We start from the raw sequence: 19404 nt of genomic DNA, 5'->3' as shown, positions 1-19404 counted from the left end.
TTTGGGACATAAGCTAAGCTATGAAGTTCTGTTTACAACATAGCGCTTTAGTATGTGGTCTGTGCTGGGCTGGGTTTCAGTATAGAACCTTATTTCCTGTTCTCTCCCCTGCAGCCTTGTCCTCTCCTGATTGGACTAGATAGCTCTGGCCAGCCAGATCTGTCCTCCGATTGGATAACCCTGACGACCTCAGGAAACTGACAACATGGTAGCTCGGTATCATTAAAACCTGAAGCATTCTGGGTTGGTAAGGCAATGAACTGCTATGCATTTTGTGTACACAACACAACACAACCTACCTCACTCGCTTTTCATCCTACATACAGTACCTATTCTTTAGATGAAACTGGTAGACGAGGACAGCAGCTCTGTCTATACAAGCACATATAGTAGCAGAAGAAGAAATGTAAAAAATATATATACAAATTCATTCATTCTTGCTTGGACAACATACATGCTTATATAGTAGGAGGCTGAAACTACAACTACAACAGAACCAGTCTTACCTGAGGGTAGAAGGCCGTTGGTCCTGGCCTGGCCTGGTCCGGTGGTCCAGTTGGGAGAAACCAGAAAGAGGTTCAGTTGAACCCAGGGGACCAGTCAGTACTGTGGTTCAGTTGAACCCAGGGGACCAGTCAGTACTGTGGTTCAGTTGAACACAGGGGACCAGTCAGTACCGTGGTTCAGTTGAACATAGGAACCCAGTCAGTACCGTGGTTCAGTTGAACATAGGAACCCCGTCAGTACCGTGGTTCAGTTGAACACAGGGGACCAGTCAGTACCGTGGTTCAGTTGAACACAGGAACCCAGTCAGTACCGTGGTTCAGTTGAACACAGGAAACCCAGTCAGTACTGCAGCCTCGCTCCAGGTGCTTTCACCCTGATTCCCTGCAGAGAGAAGACATGTTACATTTGAGTCATTTAGCAGACGCTCTTTTCCAGAGCTACTCACTGGAGCAATTAGGGTTAAGTGCCTTGCTCGAGGGCACGTCGACAGATTGTTCACCTAGTCGGCTCGGGGAGTCCAATGCTCTTAACCGCTAATCTATCTTGTTCCTTAATAAGGAAGGGAAAGTGTGTGTTTGTAATTATAGTACCGTTTGGAAACCAGCCTGCAACAGCCGTGTGGCTGAGCTGATAAAGCATGGTGCTTGGGTTTGTTTCCCATGAAGGACCAGTATGAAAAGGTCTGCACTCACTACTGTAAGTCGCTCTGGATAAGAGCATCTGATAAAAACATTTTTTTTTTAAAACATCATTAGATCGATTCAAAAAATTTTTGGTGATCAAATTACTTAGTAAAAAAATGTTATTACTGTAATTCAGACATTCAATCGGGATGACTACTCCAGTTAAGAACACATTCTTATTTTCAATGACGGCCTAGGAACGAAGCAGAACGACAGATTTTTACCTTGTCAGCTCGGGGGATTCAATCTTGCAACCTTAGTTACCTACGTCAATGCTCTAACCACCTGCCTGTTAGGCGAATGCAGTAAGCCAAGGTAAATTGCTAGCTAGCATTAAACATATCTTATAAAAAACAATCAATCAACGACTGTCGTTGCTCCAATGTGTACTTAACCAAATGCATTTCTTAAAATCAATACACAGAAGTAGATATTTTTAAACCAGCATATTTAGCTAAAAGAAATCCAGGTTAGCAGGCAATATTAACCAGGTGAAATTGTGTCACTTCTCTTGCATTCATTGCACACAGAGTCAGCGTATATGCAACCTTTTGGGCTGCCTGGCTCTTTGCGAACTAATTTGCCAGAATTTTACGAAATTATGACATAACATTGAAGGTTGTGCAATGTAACAGGAATATTTAGACTTATGGATGCCACCCGTTAGATAAAATACGGAACGGTTCCGTATTTCACTGAAATAATAAACGTTTTGTTTTCGAAATGATAGTTTCCGGATTCAATCATATTAATGACCAAAGACTCTATTTCTGTTATGTTATAATTAAGTCTGATTTGATAGAGCAGTCTGACTGAGCAGCAGCAGGCCCGTAATCATTCATTCAAACAGCACTTTAGTGTGTTTTGCCAGCAGCTCTTCTCAAGCACTGTGGCTGGTGTAACCAATGTGAAATGGCTAGCTAGTTAGCTGGGTGTGCGCTAATACTTTTTCAAACATCACTCGCTTTTAGATTTGGAGTAGTTATTCCCCTTGCACTGCAAAGACTGCGGCTTTTGTGGAGCGATGGGTAACGATGCTTCGAGGGTGGCTGTTGTCGATGTGTTCTTGGTTCGAGCCCAGGTAGGGGCGAGGAGGGGGACGGAAGCTATACTGTTACACTGGCAATAATATAGTGCCTATAAGAACATCCAATAGTCAAAGGTATATGAAATATAAATGGTATAGAGGGAAATAGTCCTATAATTCCTATATTAACTACAACCTAAAACCTCTTACCTTGGAATATTGAAGTCTCATGTTAAAAGGAACCACCAGCTTTCATATGTTCTCATGTTCTGAGCAAGGAACTTAAATGTTTTTTATATTAAAATAAGTGTTAATTCAGTATTGTTGTAATTGTCATTATTACAAATAAAAAATAAAAACAAATCGGCTGATTAATCAGTATCGGCTTTTTGGTCCTCCAATAATCTGTATTAGTATCGGCGTTGAAAAATCATAATCTGTCGTCCTCTACTCTGGACGGTTCTGACTTAGAATATGTGGACAACTACAAACACCTAGGTGTTTGGTTAGACTGTAAACTCTCCTTCCAGACTCACATTAAGCATCTCAAATCCAAAATGAAATCTAGAATCGGCTTCCTATTTCGCAACAAAGCCTCCTTCACTCATGCTGACAAACATACCCTCGTAAAACTGACTATCCTACAGATGCTTGACTTCGGCAATGTCATTTACAAAATAGCCTCCAAAACTCTACTCAGCAAATTGGATGTAGGCTATCACAGTGCCATCCGTTTTGTCAACAAAGTCCCATGTACTACCCACCACTGCGACCTGTATGCTCTCGTTGGCTGGCCTTCGCTACATATTCGTCTCCAAACCCACTGGCTCCAGGTCATCTATAAGTCTTTGGTAAAGCCCCGCCTTATCTCAGCTCACTGGTCACCATAGCAACACCCACCGATAGCACGGGCTCCTGCAGGTATATTTCACTGATCATCCCCAAAGCCAACACCTCCATTGGCTGCCTTTTCTTCCAGTTCTCTGCTACCAGTGACTGGAAAGAATAGCAAAAATCACTGAAGCTGGAGACTTATATCTCCCTCACTAACTTTAAGCATCAGCTGTCAGAGCAGCTTACCGATCACTGCACCTGTACACAGCCCATCTGTAAATAGCCCACCCAACTACCTCATCCCCATATTGTTATTTTGGTTTGCTCTTTTGAACCCCAGTATCTCTACTTGCATGTCATCATCTGCACATCTATCACTCCAGTGTTTAATGCTAAATTGTAATTATTTAGTCACTATGGTCTATTTATTGTCTTACGTCCCTAATCTTACTACATTTGCACAGAATATATATATGATTTTCTATTGTGCTATTGACTGCACATTTGTTTATGTGTAACTCTGTGTTGTTGTTTTTGTCGCACTGCTTTGATTTATCTTGGCCAGGTCGCAGTTGTAAATGAGAACTTGTTCTCAACTGGCCTACCTGGTTAAATAAAGATTAAGTAAAAAGTTGCTAGAGTTTGTTGACACTAGACCAATTGTGTACCAAAGACATCTTAAATCTATGGTTTTTTAAAATGTTTTTCTGCTGTGCGTAATTTGCATTAGGCTATTAGGCTACATATCGTATAATGACACATTCATTATTTTAATTCAGTTTTTTGGTCTTGGGCTCATATATATATGTGAATGCATCAGCACTAACTTGCATACTGTATGGGTGTTTTGAATTAATCATCACCTTAGAAAGCACTGTCCATTTCGTTGTTGTTAGGCTTTGAAACAACATGCAATGACCATGTTTTCCACTCAGTTTCAACCTGTTGGTGAACTTCTTTCTTCAAATTGATCATCCCAGTGAGGTGAGTTTAAAAGCATGATAAGTGTTTGATGTGAGTGTCAGAGTGGCTAGAGGGACAATAGAGCCCTGAGTACCAGGTCATTAGGACCTGATGGAGGGACAATAGAGCCCTGAGTACCAGGGCATTAGGACCTGATGGAGGGACAATAGAGCCCTGAGTACCAGGTCATTAGGACCTGATGGAGGGACAATAGAGCCCTGAGTACCAGGTCATTAGGACCTGATGGAGGGACAATAGAGCCCTGAGTACCAGGCCACTAGGACCTGATGGAGGGACAATAGAGCCCTGAGTACCAGGGCATTAGGACCTGATGGAGGGACAATAGAGCCTTGAGTACCAGGTCATTAGGACCTGATGGAGGGACAATAGAGCCCTGAGTACCAGGTCATTAGGACCTGATGGAGGGACAATAGAGCCCTGAGTACCAGGGCATTAGGACCTGATGGAGGGACAATAGAGCCTCGAGGACCAGGTCATTAGGACCTGATGGACCTTACCAACACATGTCCAGAGTCCATAAGAGGAGATGACCGTGACTCAATGGTCACGTGGAATTTGACTGCTGGTGTGGAGGTAATATGGTCACCGCAACAGCCCTACTAACAGTTGTATATTTTCCACAGACAACCAGACACAACACTTCCAGTAGGCCAAACAAATACTACTGCTGGTCTGCTACTCCTTCTATCCAAACATTCTAAGTACTGTATGTACAGTACAGTAACATTGTCTGTGTTATTTAGGGAGTTTCCCAGACAGCCCAGCCTGCGTGATGACCCCTGACCTCTACTTAGGGGTTGATTGGGAGGTACAGGGGGTTAGTACAGTGGTTTTCCAGCTACATTCCTCTGGGGTGTACATTGCAGGGAGGAATGAGTGGTTAATCACCATGGTAAACAGTAATGTTACTTAACCCTCAGATCTCCCGAGAGAGAGAGACAGGGAGAGAGAGAGAGAGAGACAGAGAGAGAGAGAGAGAGGCTGCGCTACTGGGCAGGCTGGCAGACAGGCTGCATCCACTAACCAAACACAGTCCACTCTATTTATAGACCCCTTGCCCATTGGCATGGCAATCACAGCTGTTTACCCGCATCACAAACTATTTTGATTTTTTAAAATGTATTTTCTATTCTTCTAGGAAATCTTTAGCATGTTTAGCTTAGTTTTCCAGGTTGGGTCATCTCACAGCCTCAAGGCAGACATGAGATGTTCAATGTAAGGTTTATAGCTTCATGTCTGTCTGACTGTCTGCCTGTCTGAGTCTGTTTGAGTCTGTCTGTCTGTCTGTCTGAGTCTGTCTGACTATCTGATTGTCTATCTGACTGTCTAAGTCTGACTGTCTAACAGTCTGTTTGTCTGAGTCTGTCTGACTGTCTTATTGTCTGACTGTCTGTCACTCTGGTCTGTGTTTGTTTACTTGTTTGTATTTGTATGTTTACTATAGTTGTGTATGAGGCTTGGTGTCACCTGATCCATTGTTGCCCTCGGGGGCCTAAAAGGTACACTCCCAACTACACTAGTGCCGTTTGTTCCAACCTAGACTTGTACACAACACAAACAATAACTGCAGCCCTAGAAAGCAGCATTTGATAGATATTTGTTAGATATTACTGCACTGCCAGAGCTGGAAAAACAAGCATTTCTCTACAGCCACAATAACATTTGCTAAACATGTGTATGTGACCAATAAAATTGGATTTGATTTGAGACAGTGATGTCCAGATATAATGTATTTGACAGGGATATGATGTCCTTATTTGGACAGATAATGAGTGAAAGATTGCACATTTTCAATACAGATGCATATTCAGCATACTGTCACCTGTCATATCCTTCTATTTCCTTCTATTTCTATGCTAGTTGTTCTGCTTTCTGCTCACAGTATGAGCTACTGTAGACTGGAGTGGTTTAGAAGTGGGTAAATGGGTGAGATCACCTTAGCTGGAGGGCTCCTGAATGGCGCAGCGGATAAGGCCCTGCATCTCAGTGCTAGAAGCATCACTACAGGCTGTATCACAACTGGCCGTGATTGGGAGTCCCATATGGCGGCGCACAATTTGCCCAGTGCTGTCTGGTGTAGGCCGTCATTGTAAGTAAGAATTTGTTCTTAACTGACCTGGCATAATTCACAGAGCAACCTATACCTAACATAATTCACAGAGCAACCTATACCTGGTATAATTCACAGAGCAACCTATACCTGGTATAATTCACAGAGCAACCTATACCTGGCATAATTCACAGAGCAACCTATACCTGGTATAATTCACAGAGCAACCTATACCTGGTATAATTCACAGAGCAACCTATACCTGGTATAATTCACAGAGCAACCTATACCTGGTATAATTCACAGAGCAACCTATACCTGGTATAATTCACAGAGCAACCTATACCTGGTATAATTCACAGAGCAACCTATACCTGGTATAATTCACAGAGCAACCTATACCTAACATAATTCACAGAGCAACCTATACCTAACATAATTCCCAGAGCAACATATACCTAACATAATTCCCAGAGCAACCTATACCTAACATAATTCACAGAGCAACCTATACCTGGCATAATTCACAGAGCAACCTATACCTGGCATAATTCCCAGAGCAACCTATACCTAACATAATTCACAGAGCAACCTATACCTGGTATAATTCACAGAGCAACCTATACCTAACATAATTCACAGAGCAACCTATACCTAACATAATTCCCAGAGCAACCTATACCTAACATAATTCACAGAGCAACCTATACCTAACATAATTCACAGAGCAACCTATACCTGGTATAATTCCCAGAGCAACCTATACCTAACATAATTCACAGAGCAACCTATACCTGGTATAATTCCCAGAGCAACCTATATCTAACATAATTCACAGAGCAACCTATACCTAACATAATTCACAGAGCAACCTATACCTGGTATAATTCCCAGAGCAACCTATATCTAACATAATTCACAGAGCAACCTATATCTAACATAATTCACAGAGCAACCTATACCTAACATAATTCACAGAGCAACCTATACCTGGTATAATTCCCAGAGCAACCTATACCTAACATAATTCACAGAGCAACCTATACCTGGTATAATTCCCAGAGCAACCTATACCTGGCATAATTCACAGAGCAACCTATATCTAACATAATTCACAGAGCAACCTATACCTGGCATAATTCCCAGAGCAACCTATACCTAACATAATTCACAGAGCAACCTATACCTGGTATAATTCACAGAGCAACCTATACCTGGCATAATTCACAGAGCAACCTATACCTGGTATAATTCACAGAGCAACCTATACCTGGCATAATTCACAGAGCAACCTATACCTGGTATAATTCACAGAGCAACCTATACCTGGTATAATTCACAGAGCAACCTATACCTGGTATAATTCACAGAGCAACCTATACCTGGTATAATTCACAGAGCAACCTATACCTGGTATAATTCACAGAGCAACCTATACCTGGTATAATTCACAGAGCAACCTATATCTAACATAATTCACAGAGCAACCTATATCTAACATAATTCACAGAGCAACCTATATCTAACATAATTCCCAGAGCAACCTATACCTGGTATAATTCCCAGAGCAACCTATACCTAACATAATTCACAGAGCAACCTATACCTAACATAATTCACAGAGCAACCTATACCTGGTATAATTCACAGAGCAACCTATATCTAACATAATTCACAGAGCAACCTATATCTAACATAATTCACAGAGCAACCTATATCTAACATAATTCCCAGAGCAACCTATATCTAACATAATTCACAGAGCAACCAACCTGGTATATTCCCAGAGCAACCTATACCTGGTATAATTCCCAGAGCAACCTATACCTAACATAATTCACAGAGCAACCTATACCTAACATAATTCACAGAGCAACCTATATCTAACATAATTCACAGAGCAACCTATATCTAACATAATTCCCAGAGCAACCTATATCTAACATAATTCACAGAGCAACCTATATCTAACATAATTCCCAGAGCAACCTATACCTGGTATAATTCCCAGAGCAACCTATACCTGGTATAATTCCCAGAGCAACCTATACCTAACATAATTCACAGAGCAACCTATACCTAACATAATTCACAGAGCAACCTATACCTGGTATAATTCACAGAGCAACCTATACCTGGTATAATTCACAGAGCAACCTATACCTGGTATAATTCACAGAGCAACCTATACCTGGTATAATTCACAGAGCAACCTATACCTGGTATAATTCACAGAGCAACCTATACCTGGTATAATTCACAGAGCAACCTATATCTAACATAATTCACAGAGCAACCTATACCTAACATAATTCCCAGAGCAACCTATACCTAACATAATTCACAGAGCAACCTATATCTAACATAATTCACAGAGCAACCTATATCTAACATAATTCCCAGAGCAACCTATACCTGGTATAATTCCCAGAGCAACCTATACCTGGTATAATTCACAGAGCAACCTATATCTAACATAATTCACAGAGCAACCTATATCTAACATAATTCACAGAGCAACCTATATCTAACATAATTCCCAGAGCAACCTATACCTGGTATAATTCCCAGAGCAACCTATACCTGGTATAATTCCCAGAGCAACCTATACCTAACATAATTCACAGAGCAACCTATATCTAACATAATTCCCAGAGCAACCTATACCTGGTATAATTCCCAGAGCAACCTATACCTAACATAATTCACAGAGCAACCTATATCTAACATAATTCCCAGAGCAACCTATACCTGGTATAATTCACAGAGCAACCTATACCTGGTATAATTATTCTATGTAATAAAGGAGTACAGTAGGGCCAGGAATGATAGGAAGCTTCCCATCCACCCTCTGGTCACACACAAACTCCTCTTTCTCCAGAATATGTTTATATACAGCATTGTAAAGATGTGCCAATAGTTCAAGTACAAAAGGGAAAATAATGTTATGTTTTATTTACAATGGTGTTTGTTCTTCAATGGTTGCCCTTTTCTTGTGGCAACAGATCACAAATCTTACTGCTGTGATGGCACACTGTGGGATTTCACCAAATAGATATGGGAGTTTATCAAAATTGGATTTGTTTTCGAATTCTTTGTTGTTCTGTGTAATGAGGGAAATATGTGTCTCTAATATGGCCATACATTTGACAGGAGGTTAGGAAGTGCAGCTCAGTTTCCACCTAATTTTGTGGGCAGTGTGCACATAGACCTGTCTTCTCCTGAGAGCCATGTCTGCCTACGGCGGCCTTTCTCATTAGCAAGGCTATGCTCACTGAGTCTGTACATAGTCAAAGCTGTCCTTAATTTTGGGTCAGTCACACTGGTCAGGTATTCTGACTCTGTGTACTCTCTGTTTAGGGCCAAATAACATTCTAGTTTGCTCAGTTTATTTGTAAATTCTTTCCAATGTGTCAAGTAATTATCTTTTTGTTATCTCATAATTTGGTTGGGTCTAATAGTGTTGCTGTCCTGGGCTCTGTGGGGTCTGTTTGTGTTTGTGAACAGAGCCACAGGACCAGCTTGCTTAGGGGGCTCTTCTCCAGGTTCATCTCTCTGTAGGTGATGGCTTTGTTATGGAAGGTTTGGGAATCGCTTCCTTTTAGGTGGTTGTAGAATTGAATGGCACTTTTTTGTGTTTGTCCCATTTTGTGAATTCTTGGTTGGTGAATGGACCCCAGACCTCAAAACCATAAACAGCAATGTGTTCTATAACTGATTCAAGCATTTTTGGCCAGATCCTAATTGGTATGTCAATTTTATGTTCCTTTTGATGTGTGCTCTAGGACAACCGTGTCTAGATGGAATGTGTATTTGTGGTCCTGGCAACTGGAATTTTTTTGGAACACCATTATTTTTGTCTTACTGTGAGTGCCCAGGTCTGTCAGGGCCCAGGTCTGTCAAGGCCCAAGTCTGGCAGAATCTGTGCAGAAGATCTAGGTGCTGCTGTAGGCCCTCCTTGGTTGGGAACAGAAGCACCAGATCATCAGCAAACAGTAGGGTTAGACCAGGTGCCCTCACCAATTTCTCTCTCTCTCTCTCTCTCTCTAGTGCCCTCGCCAATTTCTCTCTCTCTCTCTCTCTCTCTAGTGCCCTCGCCAATTTCTCTCTCTCTCTCTCTCTCTCTAGTGCCCTCGCCAATTTCTCTCTCTCTCTCTCTCTCTCTCTAGTGCCCTCACCAATCTCTCTCTCTCTCTCTCTCTCTCTCTAGTGCCCTCGCCAATTTCTCTCTCTCTCTCGCTCTAGTGCCCTCACCAATCTCTTCTCTCTCTCTCTCTCTCTCTCTCTCTCTCTCTCTAGTGCCCTCGCCAATTTCTCTCTCTCTCTCTCTCTAGTGCCCTCGCCAATTTCTCTCTCTCTCTCTCTCTAGTGCCCTCGCCAATTTCTCTCTCTCTCTCTCTAGTGCCCTCGCCAATTTCTCTCTCTCTCTCTAGTGCCCTCACCAATTTCTCTCTCACTCTCTCTCTCTCTAGTGCCCTCACCAATCTCTCTCTCTCTCTCTCTCTCTCTCTCTCTAGTGCCCTCACCAATTTCTCTCTCTCTCTCTCTAGTGCCCTCACCAATTTCTCTCTCTCTCTCTCTCTCTCTAGTGCCCTCGCCAATTTCTCTCTCTCTCTCTCTCTCTAGTGCCCTCGCCAATTTCTCTCTCTCTCTCTCTAGTGCCCTCGCCAATTTCTCTCTCTCTCTCTCTCATCTTCCCTCACAGAATGAAAAGTCTTCTCCCTCTCTGCGGCCTGGCTCCCACACGCTGGGCAAGGTTAATCTGGAAGAGGTCCATCCTCCTCAGTGATTTTTATTTAAAAAAATGTTTTTAAACATTTAAAAAGGTTATCCTTTTTAAATAAAACTATACGAAATATAATCACGTCACCAGATAATTGATTAAAACACTGTTTAGCAATGCAGGTCTACAGTAGTCTCAACAGCAATCTGTAGGGTAGCACCATGGTGTAGCCATAGGACAGCTAGTTTACGTCCTCCTCTGGGTACATTGACTTCAATACAAAACCTAGGAGGCTCATGGTTCTCACCCCCTTCCATAGACTTACACAGTAATTATGACAACTTCTGGAGGACGTCCTCCAACCTATCAGAGCTGTTGCAACATGAACTGACATATTGTCCACCCAATCAAAGGATCAGAGAATGAATCTAGTACTGAAAGCATAAGCTACAGCTAGCTAGCACTGCAGTGCATAACATGTGGTAAGTAGTTGACTCAAACAGAGAGAAAGACAATAGGTGAACAGTTATGAACTAATTAATGTCTTCCAAAATGAAGGAGAAGCAAGAGAAAAACAGAGAGAGTCTTTTTTTGTTCACTTACAGTTTCACTTACTTAGCTAGCTAGTTTAGCCTACTGAAATACCTTGCTCAAACAGAGGGATGCTATGTTAGCCAGCTGGCTATAACAGAGGGATGCTATGTTAGCTAGCTGGCTATAACAGAGGGATGCTATGTTAGCCAGCTGGCTATAACAGAGGGATGCTATGTTAGCTAGCTGGCTATAACAGAGGGATGCTATGTTAGCTAGCTGGCTATAACAGAGGGATGCTATGTTAGCTAGCTGGCTATAACAGAGGGATGCTATGTTAGCCAGCTGGCTATAACAGAGGGATGCTATGTTAGCTAGCTGGCTATAACAGAGGGATGCTATGTTAGCTAGCTGGCTATAACAGAGGGATGCTATGTTAGCTAGCTGGCTATAACAGAGGGATGCTATGTTAGCCAGCTGGCTATAACAGAGGGATGCTATGTTAGCCAGCTGGCTATAACAGAGGGATGCTATGTTAGCTAGCTGGCTATAACAGAGGGATGCTATGTTAGCTAGCTGGCTATAACAGAGGGATGCTATGTTAGCTAGCTGGCTATAACAGAGTGATGCTATGTTAGCTAGCTGGCTATAACAGAGGGATGCTATGTTAGCCAGCTGACTATGACTATCCAACACAACACTGGAACTCTTCCAAGTCAATTTCTTGCCACCGGGGCCCCGCCGGTGTAACTGCTTACTGACTGTACACTGTAACATCACTACACCGTGCTTCTACACCTGCATTGCTTGCTGTTTGGGGTTTTAGGCTGGATTTCTGTACAGCACTTTGAGATATCAGCTGATGTACCAAGGGCTATATAAATAAATTTGATTTGATTTGATTTGATTTACATGATTGTAGCGGGTTTACTAACACGTTAGTTCTATTAACTAGGACGTTACTTTAGCTAGTATGGTGACAACGATGTGGGCTGTGTGTAGTGGTTTGGTCACATACAGCTGATGTGTTGTGCATTGAAGTCCATAAGAGAAGGGAAGAGGTGAGAGGAGGACAGTGCATGGATGCAAGAAGGAATACAACGTGGCTGTTTGTTTACGTGTGATCAGTGGGTATATTCATTCCGCCGATTCTGTTGATAAACGTTTCTTAAACGGAAGTAAACGGAACAAAACAGGGATAAACATACTTGAATTTGCCCAATAGAAACTCTTGTTTGCAACTGTTGGACTAATGATTACACCCGAGATCAACTAGATGCAGGCAAGAGTCTGCAAGGTATTAAATGTGTCACTGTCTGTCCATGTGTCACTGTCTGTCATCTCAAACGTTTCTCTTGACCTGTGTGCACCTACATTGTAAACTTTCATTCATAGGCTAGGTTGTAGCAACCACATGATGGATATAGGGAAAATTAGAGTATCATGTAGTAGCCTAAACCTATCGATGTTACATTGAGCTGGATGAATGGAATATGATTGACAGCCATCCAACATGCTGTAATTTTAAGTGGTCCTCCCTCATCTTAAACGGCACTGACCACCACTGGTATCAGTGGGTATCACCAGGTATCCGTGGGTATCAGTTGGTAACAGTGGGTATCACCAGGTATCACTAGGTATCCGTGGGTGTCAGTTGGTAATAGTGGGTATCACCAGGTATCACTAGGTATCCATAGGCATCAGTTGGTAACAGTGGGTATCACCAGGTATCCACAGGTATCACTAGGTATCAGTGGGTATCACCAGGTATCAGTGGGTATCACTAGGTATCAGTGGGTATTACTAGGTATCAGTGGGTATCACTAGGTATCAGTGGGTATCACTAGGTATCAGTGGGTATCACTAGGTATCAGTGGGTATCACTAGGTATCAGTAGGTATCACTAGGTATCACTAGGTATCAGTGGATATCACTAGGTATCAGTGTGTATCAGTGGGTATCAGTGGGTATCACTAGGTATCAGTGGGTATCACCAGGTATCAGTGGGTATCACAAGGTATCAGTGGGTATCACTAGGTATCAGCGGGTATCAGTAGGTATCACTGGGTATCACTGGGTAGCAGTGGGTATCACTAGGTATCAGTGGGTATCAGTAGGTCTCACTAGGTATCCCTAGGAATCAGTGGGTATCACTAGGTATCAGTGGGTATCACTAGGTATCAGTGGGTATCAGTAGGTATCAGAACTCCCAGCCGAGCCGTATCACTGTGTGTGTGTGTGTGTGTCCTATCGGAAAACCAAAGTTCACCTCAGAACCTCTATACAGCCAGGTGTCCTGACCTGTTTCCCAGTAGTTACCTGACTATCATGCTGCACTGTGCTGCTGACACACTTAAACACACTACAGCAGAACGCCAAACTGGCCTGACCATAAAGTACTATGTGTATGGTAAAAGACTAGCATGATAATAGCAGACGTGTCTGTGTGTGCATGCGTGTGGGAGAGTGCATGAATGCGTGTGTGTGTGTGTGTGGGAGGCATCATAATGTAGAAGCCCAGACCAAACTAGGACAAGCCCTGACACTCTGACAAAGCAAACGGACACATTGACAGATCTAACCATCTATGAAAAATGGTGAGAAAGCATTGAGCCAGACCACCACCGCGGTACTAAAGTAGCACTCACTGTCGGAGGAGCTGCTAAACGTATTGCTGAATAAAATCAAAAGTTGTTTGTCAGACATGATACTAGTCGAACCGCAAAGGTGGCTGCTACAAGTGGATTTCAAGAGGTTGGATTCAACACTGGGCCTTCAGATGTCAGAACCTTTTCTTATTACCTGATAGAAACCACTGGGGACAGGAAAAACATTTCAAGAACCAAGTCTAGACTAACCTGAAGAGGAAATGCCCAATAAGGAGGAAAGGTAGACATGGACTAGAAGTCTGTAACAGTCAACCCTTGCTTCAAGGTCAAGGAGAGTTCATTACACAATTGTCTCCATCTTCAACTCTAATTTTCTCGCTCTCTCCCACTTTCTCTTCCCGGTCTGTCTGTCTTTCTCTGATGACAGGATTCCCTCTGGGAATGACATCATCCTGAAACATGTGATTGACATGTGAGGAGGAGAAAGAGAGAGATATTTTTATTTTACCTTTATTTAAATAGGCAAGTCAGTTAAAAACAAATTCTTATTTTCAATGACGGCCTAGGAACAGTGGGTTAACTGCCTTGTTCAGGGGCAGAACGACAGATGTGTACCTTGTCAGCTGGGGGATTTAAACTTGCAACCTTCCGGTTACTAGTCCAACGCTCTAACCTCTAGGCTACCCTGCTGCCCCGGGAGAGAGAGAGAGAGAGAGAGAGAGAGAGAGAGAGAGAGAGAGAGAGAGAGAGAGAGAGAGAGAGAGAGAGAGAGAGAGAGAGAGAGAGAGAGAGTAGAGTGAAAGCGAGAGACAGACAGACAGACATAGGAGTACAGTACGCCACAGTAAGAGTGGGTTTTCCAAGAGAGGATTCACACATAGTGTGTGTGTGTGTGTGTGTGTGTGTGTGTGTGTGTGTGTGTGTGTGTGTGTGTGTGTGTGTGTGTGTGTGTGTGCATTAGAGTACCGTTTGATATAGAGGAGCACACACACACACAAACCTCTAGGGTGTACTAACACATGGTGACAGAGTGCACTAACTCCACACATCAGAACGACAAGCATCACCTGAGGGAATTATCCAGCATTCCTGAGTCGTGCCCAGTTAGAGGAGTAAAGAAGGAGAGAGAAGTGGAGAGAGAAGAGGAGAGAGAAGAGGAGAGAGAAGAGGAGAGAGAGGAGAGAGAAGAGGAGAGAGAGGCGAGAGGAGAGAGAAGAGGAGAGAGGAGAGGAGAGAAGAGGAGAGAGGAGAGAGAAGAGGAGAGAGAAGAGAGAGAGACAGAGGAGAGAGAGGGGAGAGAGACAGAGGAGAGAGACAGAGGAGAGAGTAGGAGAGAGAAGAGGAGAGAGAAGAGAGAGAGGAGGAGAGAGAGGAGAGAGAAGAGGAGAGAGAAGAGAGAGAAGAGGGGAGAGAAGAGGAGAGGAGAGAAAAGAGGAGAGAGAAGAGGGAGTGTAGTGTGTGTGTGTGTGTGTGTGTGTCCAGCTCAAGCTGTTTCCCTTATATTTTTGTCTTCCTGCCAAGACATTCTGTGTAAATACAACTGAAGCTCCATCCTCTTACTCTGACCTTCTTTCATTTCTAGGTGAAACCAAATTACTCATTCATTTTCACGAACACCTTGTGGTTTCTGTCCGGAGTGTTCACCATCCTTGTGATCATTGCTCTTAAAACAGATTCTGCTTTCAAGTTGGAGGCTATGCACCTGACCCTCACAGCTGGTCAGTTTGTGCTCTTGTTTAGCAAAATCCTCTATCATGTTAGCCAAATCCTCTGTCATGTTAGCCAAATCCTCTGTCATGTTAGCCAAATCCTCTGTCATGTTAGCCAAATCCTCTGTCATGTTAGCCAAATCCTATGTCATGTTAGCCAAATCCTCTGTCATGTTAGCCAAATCCTCTGTCATGTTAGCCAAATCCTCTGTCATGTTAGCCAAATCCTCTGTCATGTTAGCCAAATCCTCTGTCATGTTAGCCAAATCCTCTGTCATGTTAGCCAAATCCTATGTCATGTTAGCCAAATCCTATGTCATGTTAGCCAAATCCTATGTCATGTTAGCCAAATCCTCTGTCATGTTAGCCAAATCCTATGTCATGTTAGCCAAATCCTCTGTCATGTTAGCCAAATCCTATGTCATGTTAGCCAAATCCTATGTCATGTTAGCCAAATCCTCTGTCATGTTAGTCAAATCCTCTGTCATGTTAGCCAAATCCTATGTCATGTTAGCCAAATCCTCTGTCATGTTAGCCAAATCCTCTGTCATGTTAGCCAAATCCTATGTGATGTTAGCCAAATCCTATGTCATGTTAGCCAAATCCTCTGTCATGTTAGCCAAATCCTCTGTCATGTTAGCCAAATCCTCTGTCATGTTAGCCAAATCCTATGTCATGTTCGCCAAATCCTATGTCATGCTCGCCAAATCCTATGTCATGCTCGCCAAATCCTGTCATGTTAGCCAAATCCTATGCGATGTTAGCCAAATCCTATGCGATGTTAGCCAAATCCTATGTCATGTTAGCCAAATCCTATGTCATGTTCGCCAAATCCTATGTCATGTTCGCCAAATCCTATGTCATGTTAGCCAAATCCTATGTCATGTTAGCCAAATCCTATGTCATGTTAGCCAAATCCTATGCGATGTTAGCCAAATCCTATGCGATGTTAGCCAAATCCTATGTCATGCGCCAAATCCTATGTCAGCCAAATCCTATGCAAATGTTAGTCATGTTAGCCAAATCCTATGTCATGTTCGCTGTAATGCACGATAAAGAATGACACCAAATCCTATGTCATGTTCGCCAAATCCTATGTCATGTTCGCCAAATCCTATGCAAATGTTAGCCAAATCCTATGTCATGTTCGCCAAATCCTATGTCATGTTCGCTGTAATGCACGATAAAGAATGACATACATGTTGGCAAAAGCACATCAAATAACTAAAGCTGAAACCATACCTCCTCTTCTGTAAGAAACTATAGGAGAGAAACACTCCTCTATACTGTATGGAACTGTTCACTAGTTCACATACCTCTCTTCCTGTCAATCCTAGAGGGCCTTGGCAGACTAGTAACCTCTGTTATGTAATGGAGATCAACCACGCCACACAGATATGGTATGGGCGCAGCCACACTGACACACATGGTATGTACACATCCAAACACATGGTACTACAACCCATACAGGCACACATGGTATGTACAGAACATGCTATGTTGTTTGGATTACAGGCTGCTGCTACTTAATGCTGGACTGTCAAAACTTAATGCTACACTGTCATGACTTAATGCTACACTGTCATGACTTAATGCTACACTGTCATGACTTAATGCTACACTGTCATTACTTAATGCTACACTGTCATTACTTAATGCTACACTGTCATTACTTAATGCTACACTGTCATTACTTAATGCTACACTGGGTCAGGCTGGTTACACACCTATCATGTCCCCAGAGGATGAGGCTGGTTACACTCCTATCATGTCCCCAGAGGATGAGGCTGGTTACACTCCTATCATGTCCCCAGAGGATGAGACTAGTTATACTCCTATCATGTCCCCAGAGGATGAGACTAGTTACACTCCTATCATGTCCCCAGAGGAGGAGGCTGGTTACACTCCTATCATGTCCCCAGAGGATGAGACTAGTAACACTCCTATCATGTCCCCAGAGGATGAGACTAGTTACACTCCTATCATGTCCCCAGAGGATGAGGCTGGTAACACTCCTATCATGTCCCCAGAGGATGAGGCTGATTACACTCCTATCATGTCCCCAGAGGATGAGGCTGGTTACACTCCTATCATGTCCCCAGAGGATGAGACTAGTAACACTCCTATCATGTCCCCAGAGGATGAGGCTGGTAACACTCCTATCATGTCCCCAGAGGATGAGGCTGGTAACACTCCTATCATGTCCCCAGAGGATGAGGCTGGTTACACTCCTATCATGTCCCCAGAGGATGAGGCTGGTTACACTCCTATCATGTCCCCAGAGGATGGGGCTGGTTACACTCCTATCATGTCCCCAGAGGATGGGGTTGGTTCTCTGACAGCCTCTGTACAGTCGCTCGCTTGACCTCGAGTGTGTGTGTGTATATACAGTTGAAGTTGGAAGTTTACATACACTTAGGTTGGAGTCATTTTAACTCCGTTTTCCATCGTTATGTTTGGAGGAAAAAGGGGTAGGCTTGCAAGTCGAAGAACACCATCCCAACCGTGATGCATCATGTTGCGGGGGTGCTTTGCTGCAGGAGAGACTGGTACACTTCACAAAATAGATGGCATCATGAGGGAGGAAAATTATGTGGATATATTGAAGCAGCATCTCAAGACATCAGTCAGGAAGTTAAAGCTTGGTCACAAATAGGTCTACGAAATGGACAAAAGCCTCTCTATGGCCAGGGTGTGACACTGACAAAATGTAGTATTAACAAGGTTTGGTGAGAAACTGTTGTGTTTTACAAATTCCTCGCACAGACGTCACAAACCCAGAGTCAATCTGTTTTTAGTTTTTACTTAATTTATAGATTTTCAGATTTGAGAACAGAAAAACAGTACAACCCCAACCCCTCATCCGTCCACCCCTCATCCCCAACCCATCATCCCTCCCCCACATCCCCAACCCCCAACCCCTCATCCCTCCACCCCTCATCCCTCCACCCCTCCCATCCATCCATCTCTCCCTCCGATCCCTCCCTCCCTCCCATCCATCCAATCCACCCACCAACCCACAAAGATATCATACAAGGATATAATATAAAAGTAAATTAAATAGGACAGAAACATGAACAGTAATAGAAACAAAAACAAAATGGCATCATAATCATAGTTGAATCTTATCAGCACAATATATGGCCACTAGGACAGACATGACTACTTAACAAAATATGCAAGTTCCACTGCGTAAAAGACAGGCTCTCCACGTATTGTATTAATGGAGACCAGGTTAAGTCAAACTTCTGTCGGGACCCAAGCACAGCGTACCTAACCTTCTCCAGAGGAGGATATGACATCACTTCCTTACCCCACTGCATAGAGGGAGGCTTTGCAGACCTCCAGTGAAAGAGGACAAGGCGGTGAGCTAGCAGCGAGTTGTAGCATTCTGGTCTTGGGAAAGTACCCCAAAAATGGCAGTGAACGGGTTGGGGCTAACAGTTTTATTACACATATGTGAGAATGCCTAAAAAATGGGGTCCCAGAAGCCACTCAAAGATTGGCATGACCAAAACATGTGTCCCCACTCTGGTGGCATCTCAAACACTTGGGGTCAACATTTTGATATATTTTTACCAATCTGTCATTTGAGTGATGGACAAAACTTTGAACTGAATGAGCCCACGCCATATGAAAATGATAAGGTGTGGATACCCTCAACACTGTGTTGCCACATATCATCGGGTAGCTCGCCACACATGTCTGGCTCCCATGTAGATGTTGTATTTGCCAAGGAAGGCGGAT

At 43.1% G+C, this 19404-nt stretch overlaps 1 protein-coding gene across 1 annotated transcript in view; it reads right to left on the bottom strand.

The window, feature by feature from the left end:
- The window catches only part of LOC112241190 (ataxin-1), a 185160-nt gene that overhangs the window by 118502 nt on the left and 47254 nt on the right, over positions 1–19404 (bottom strand). Inside the window, 1 exon segment of the mRNA XM_042309829.1 lies at positions 507–888. The gene's annotated coding sequence lies outside the window, so the exon portion shown is untranslated.

The sequence above is a fragment of the Oncorhynchus tshawytscha genome, linkage group LG31, assembly GCF_018296145.1.
Source record: "Oncorhynchus tshawytscha isolate Ot180627B linkage group LG31, Otsh_v2.0, whole genome shotgun sequence".
Lineage (NCBI taxonomy): Eukaryota > Metazoa > Chordata > Actinopteri > Salmoniformes > Salmonidae > Oncorhynchus > Oncorhynchus tshawytscha.
The sequence above is the reverse complement of the archived record's forward strand: the minus strand, read 5'-3'. Positions and strand labels throughout refer to the sequence as shown.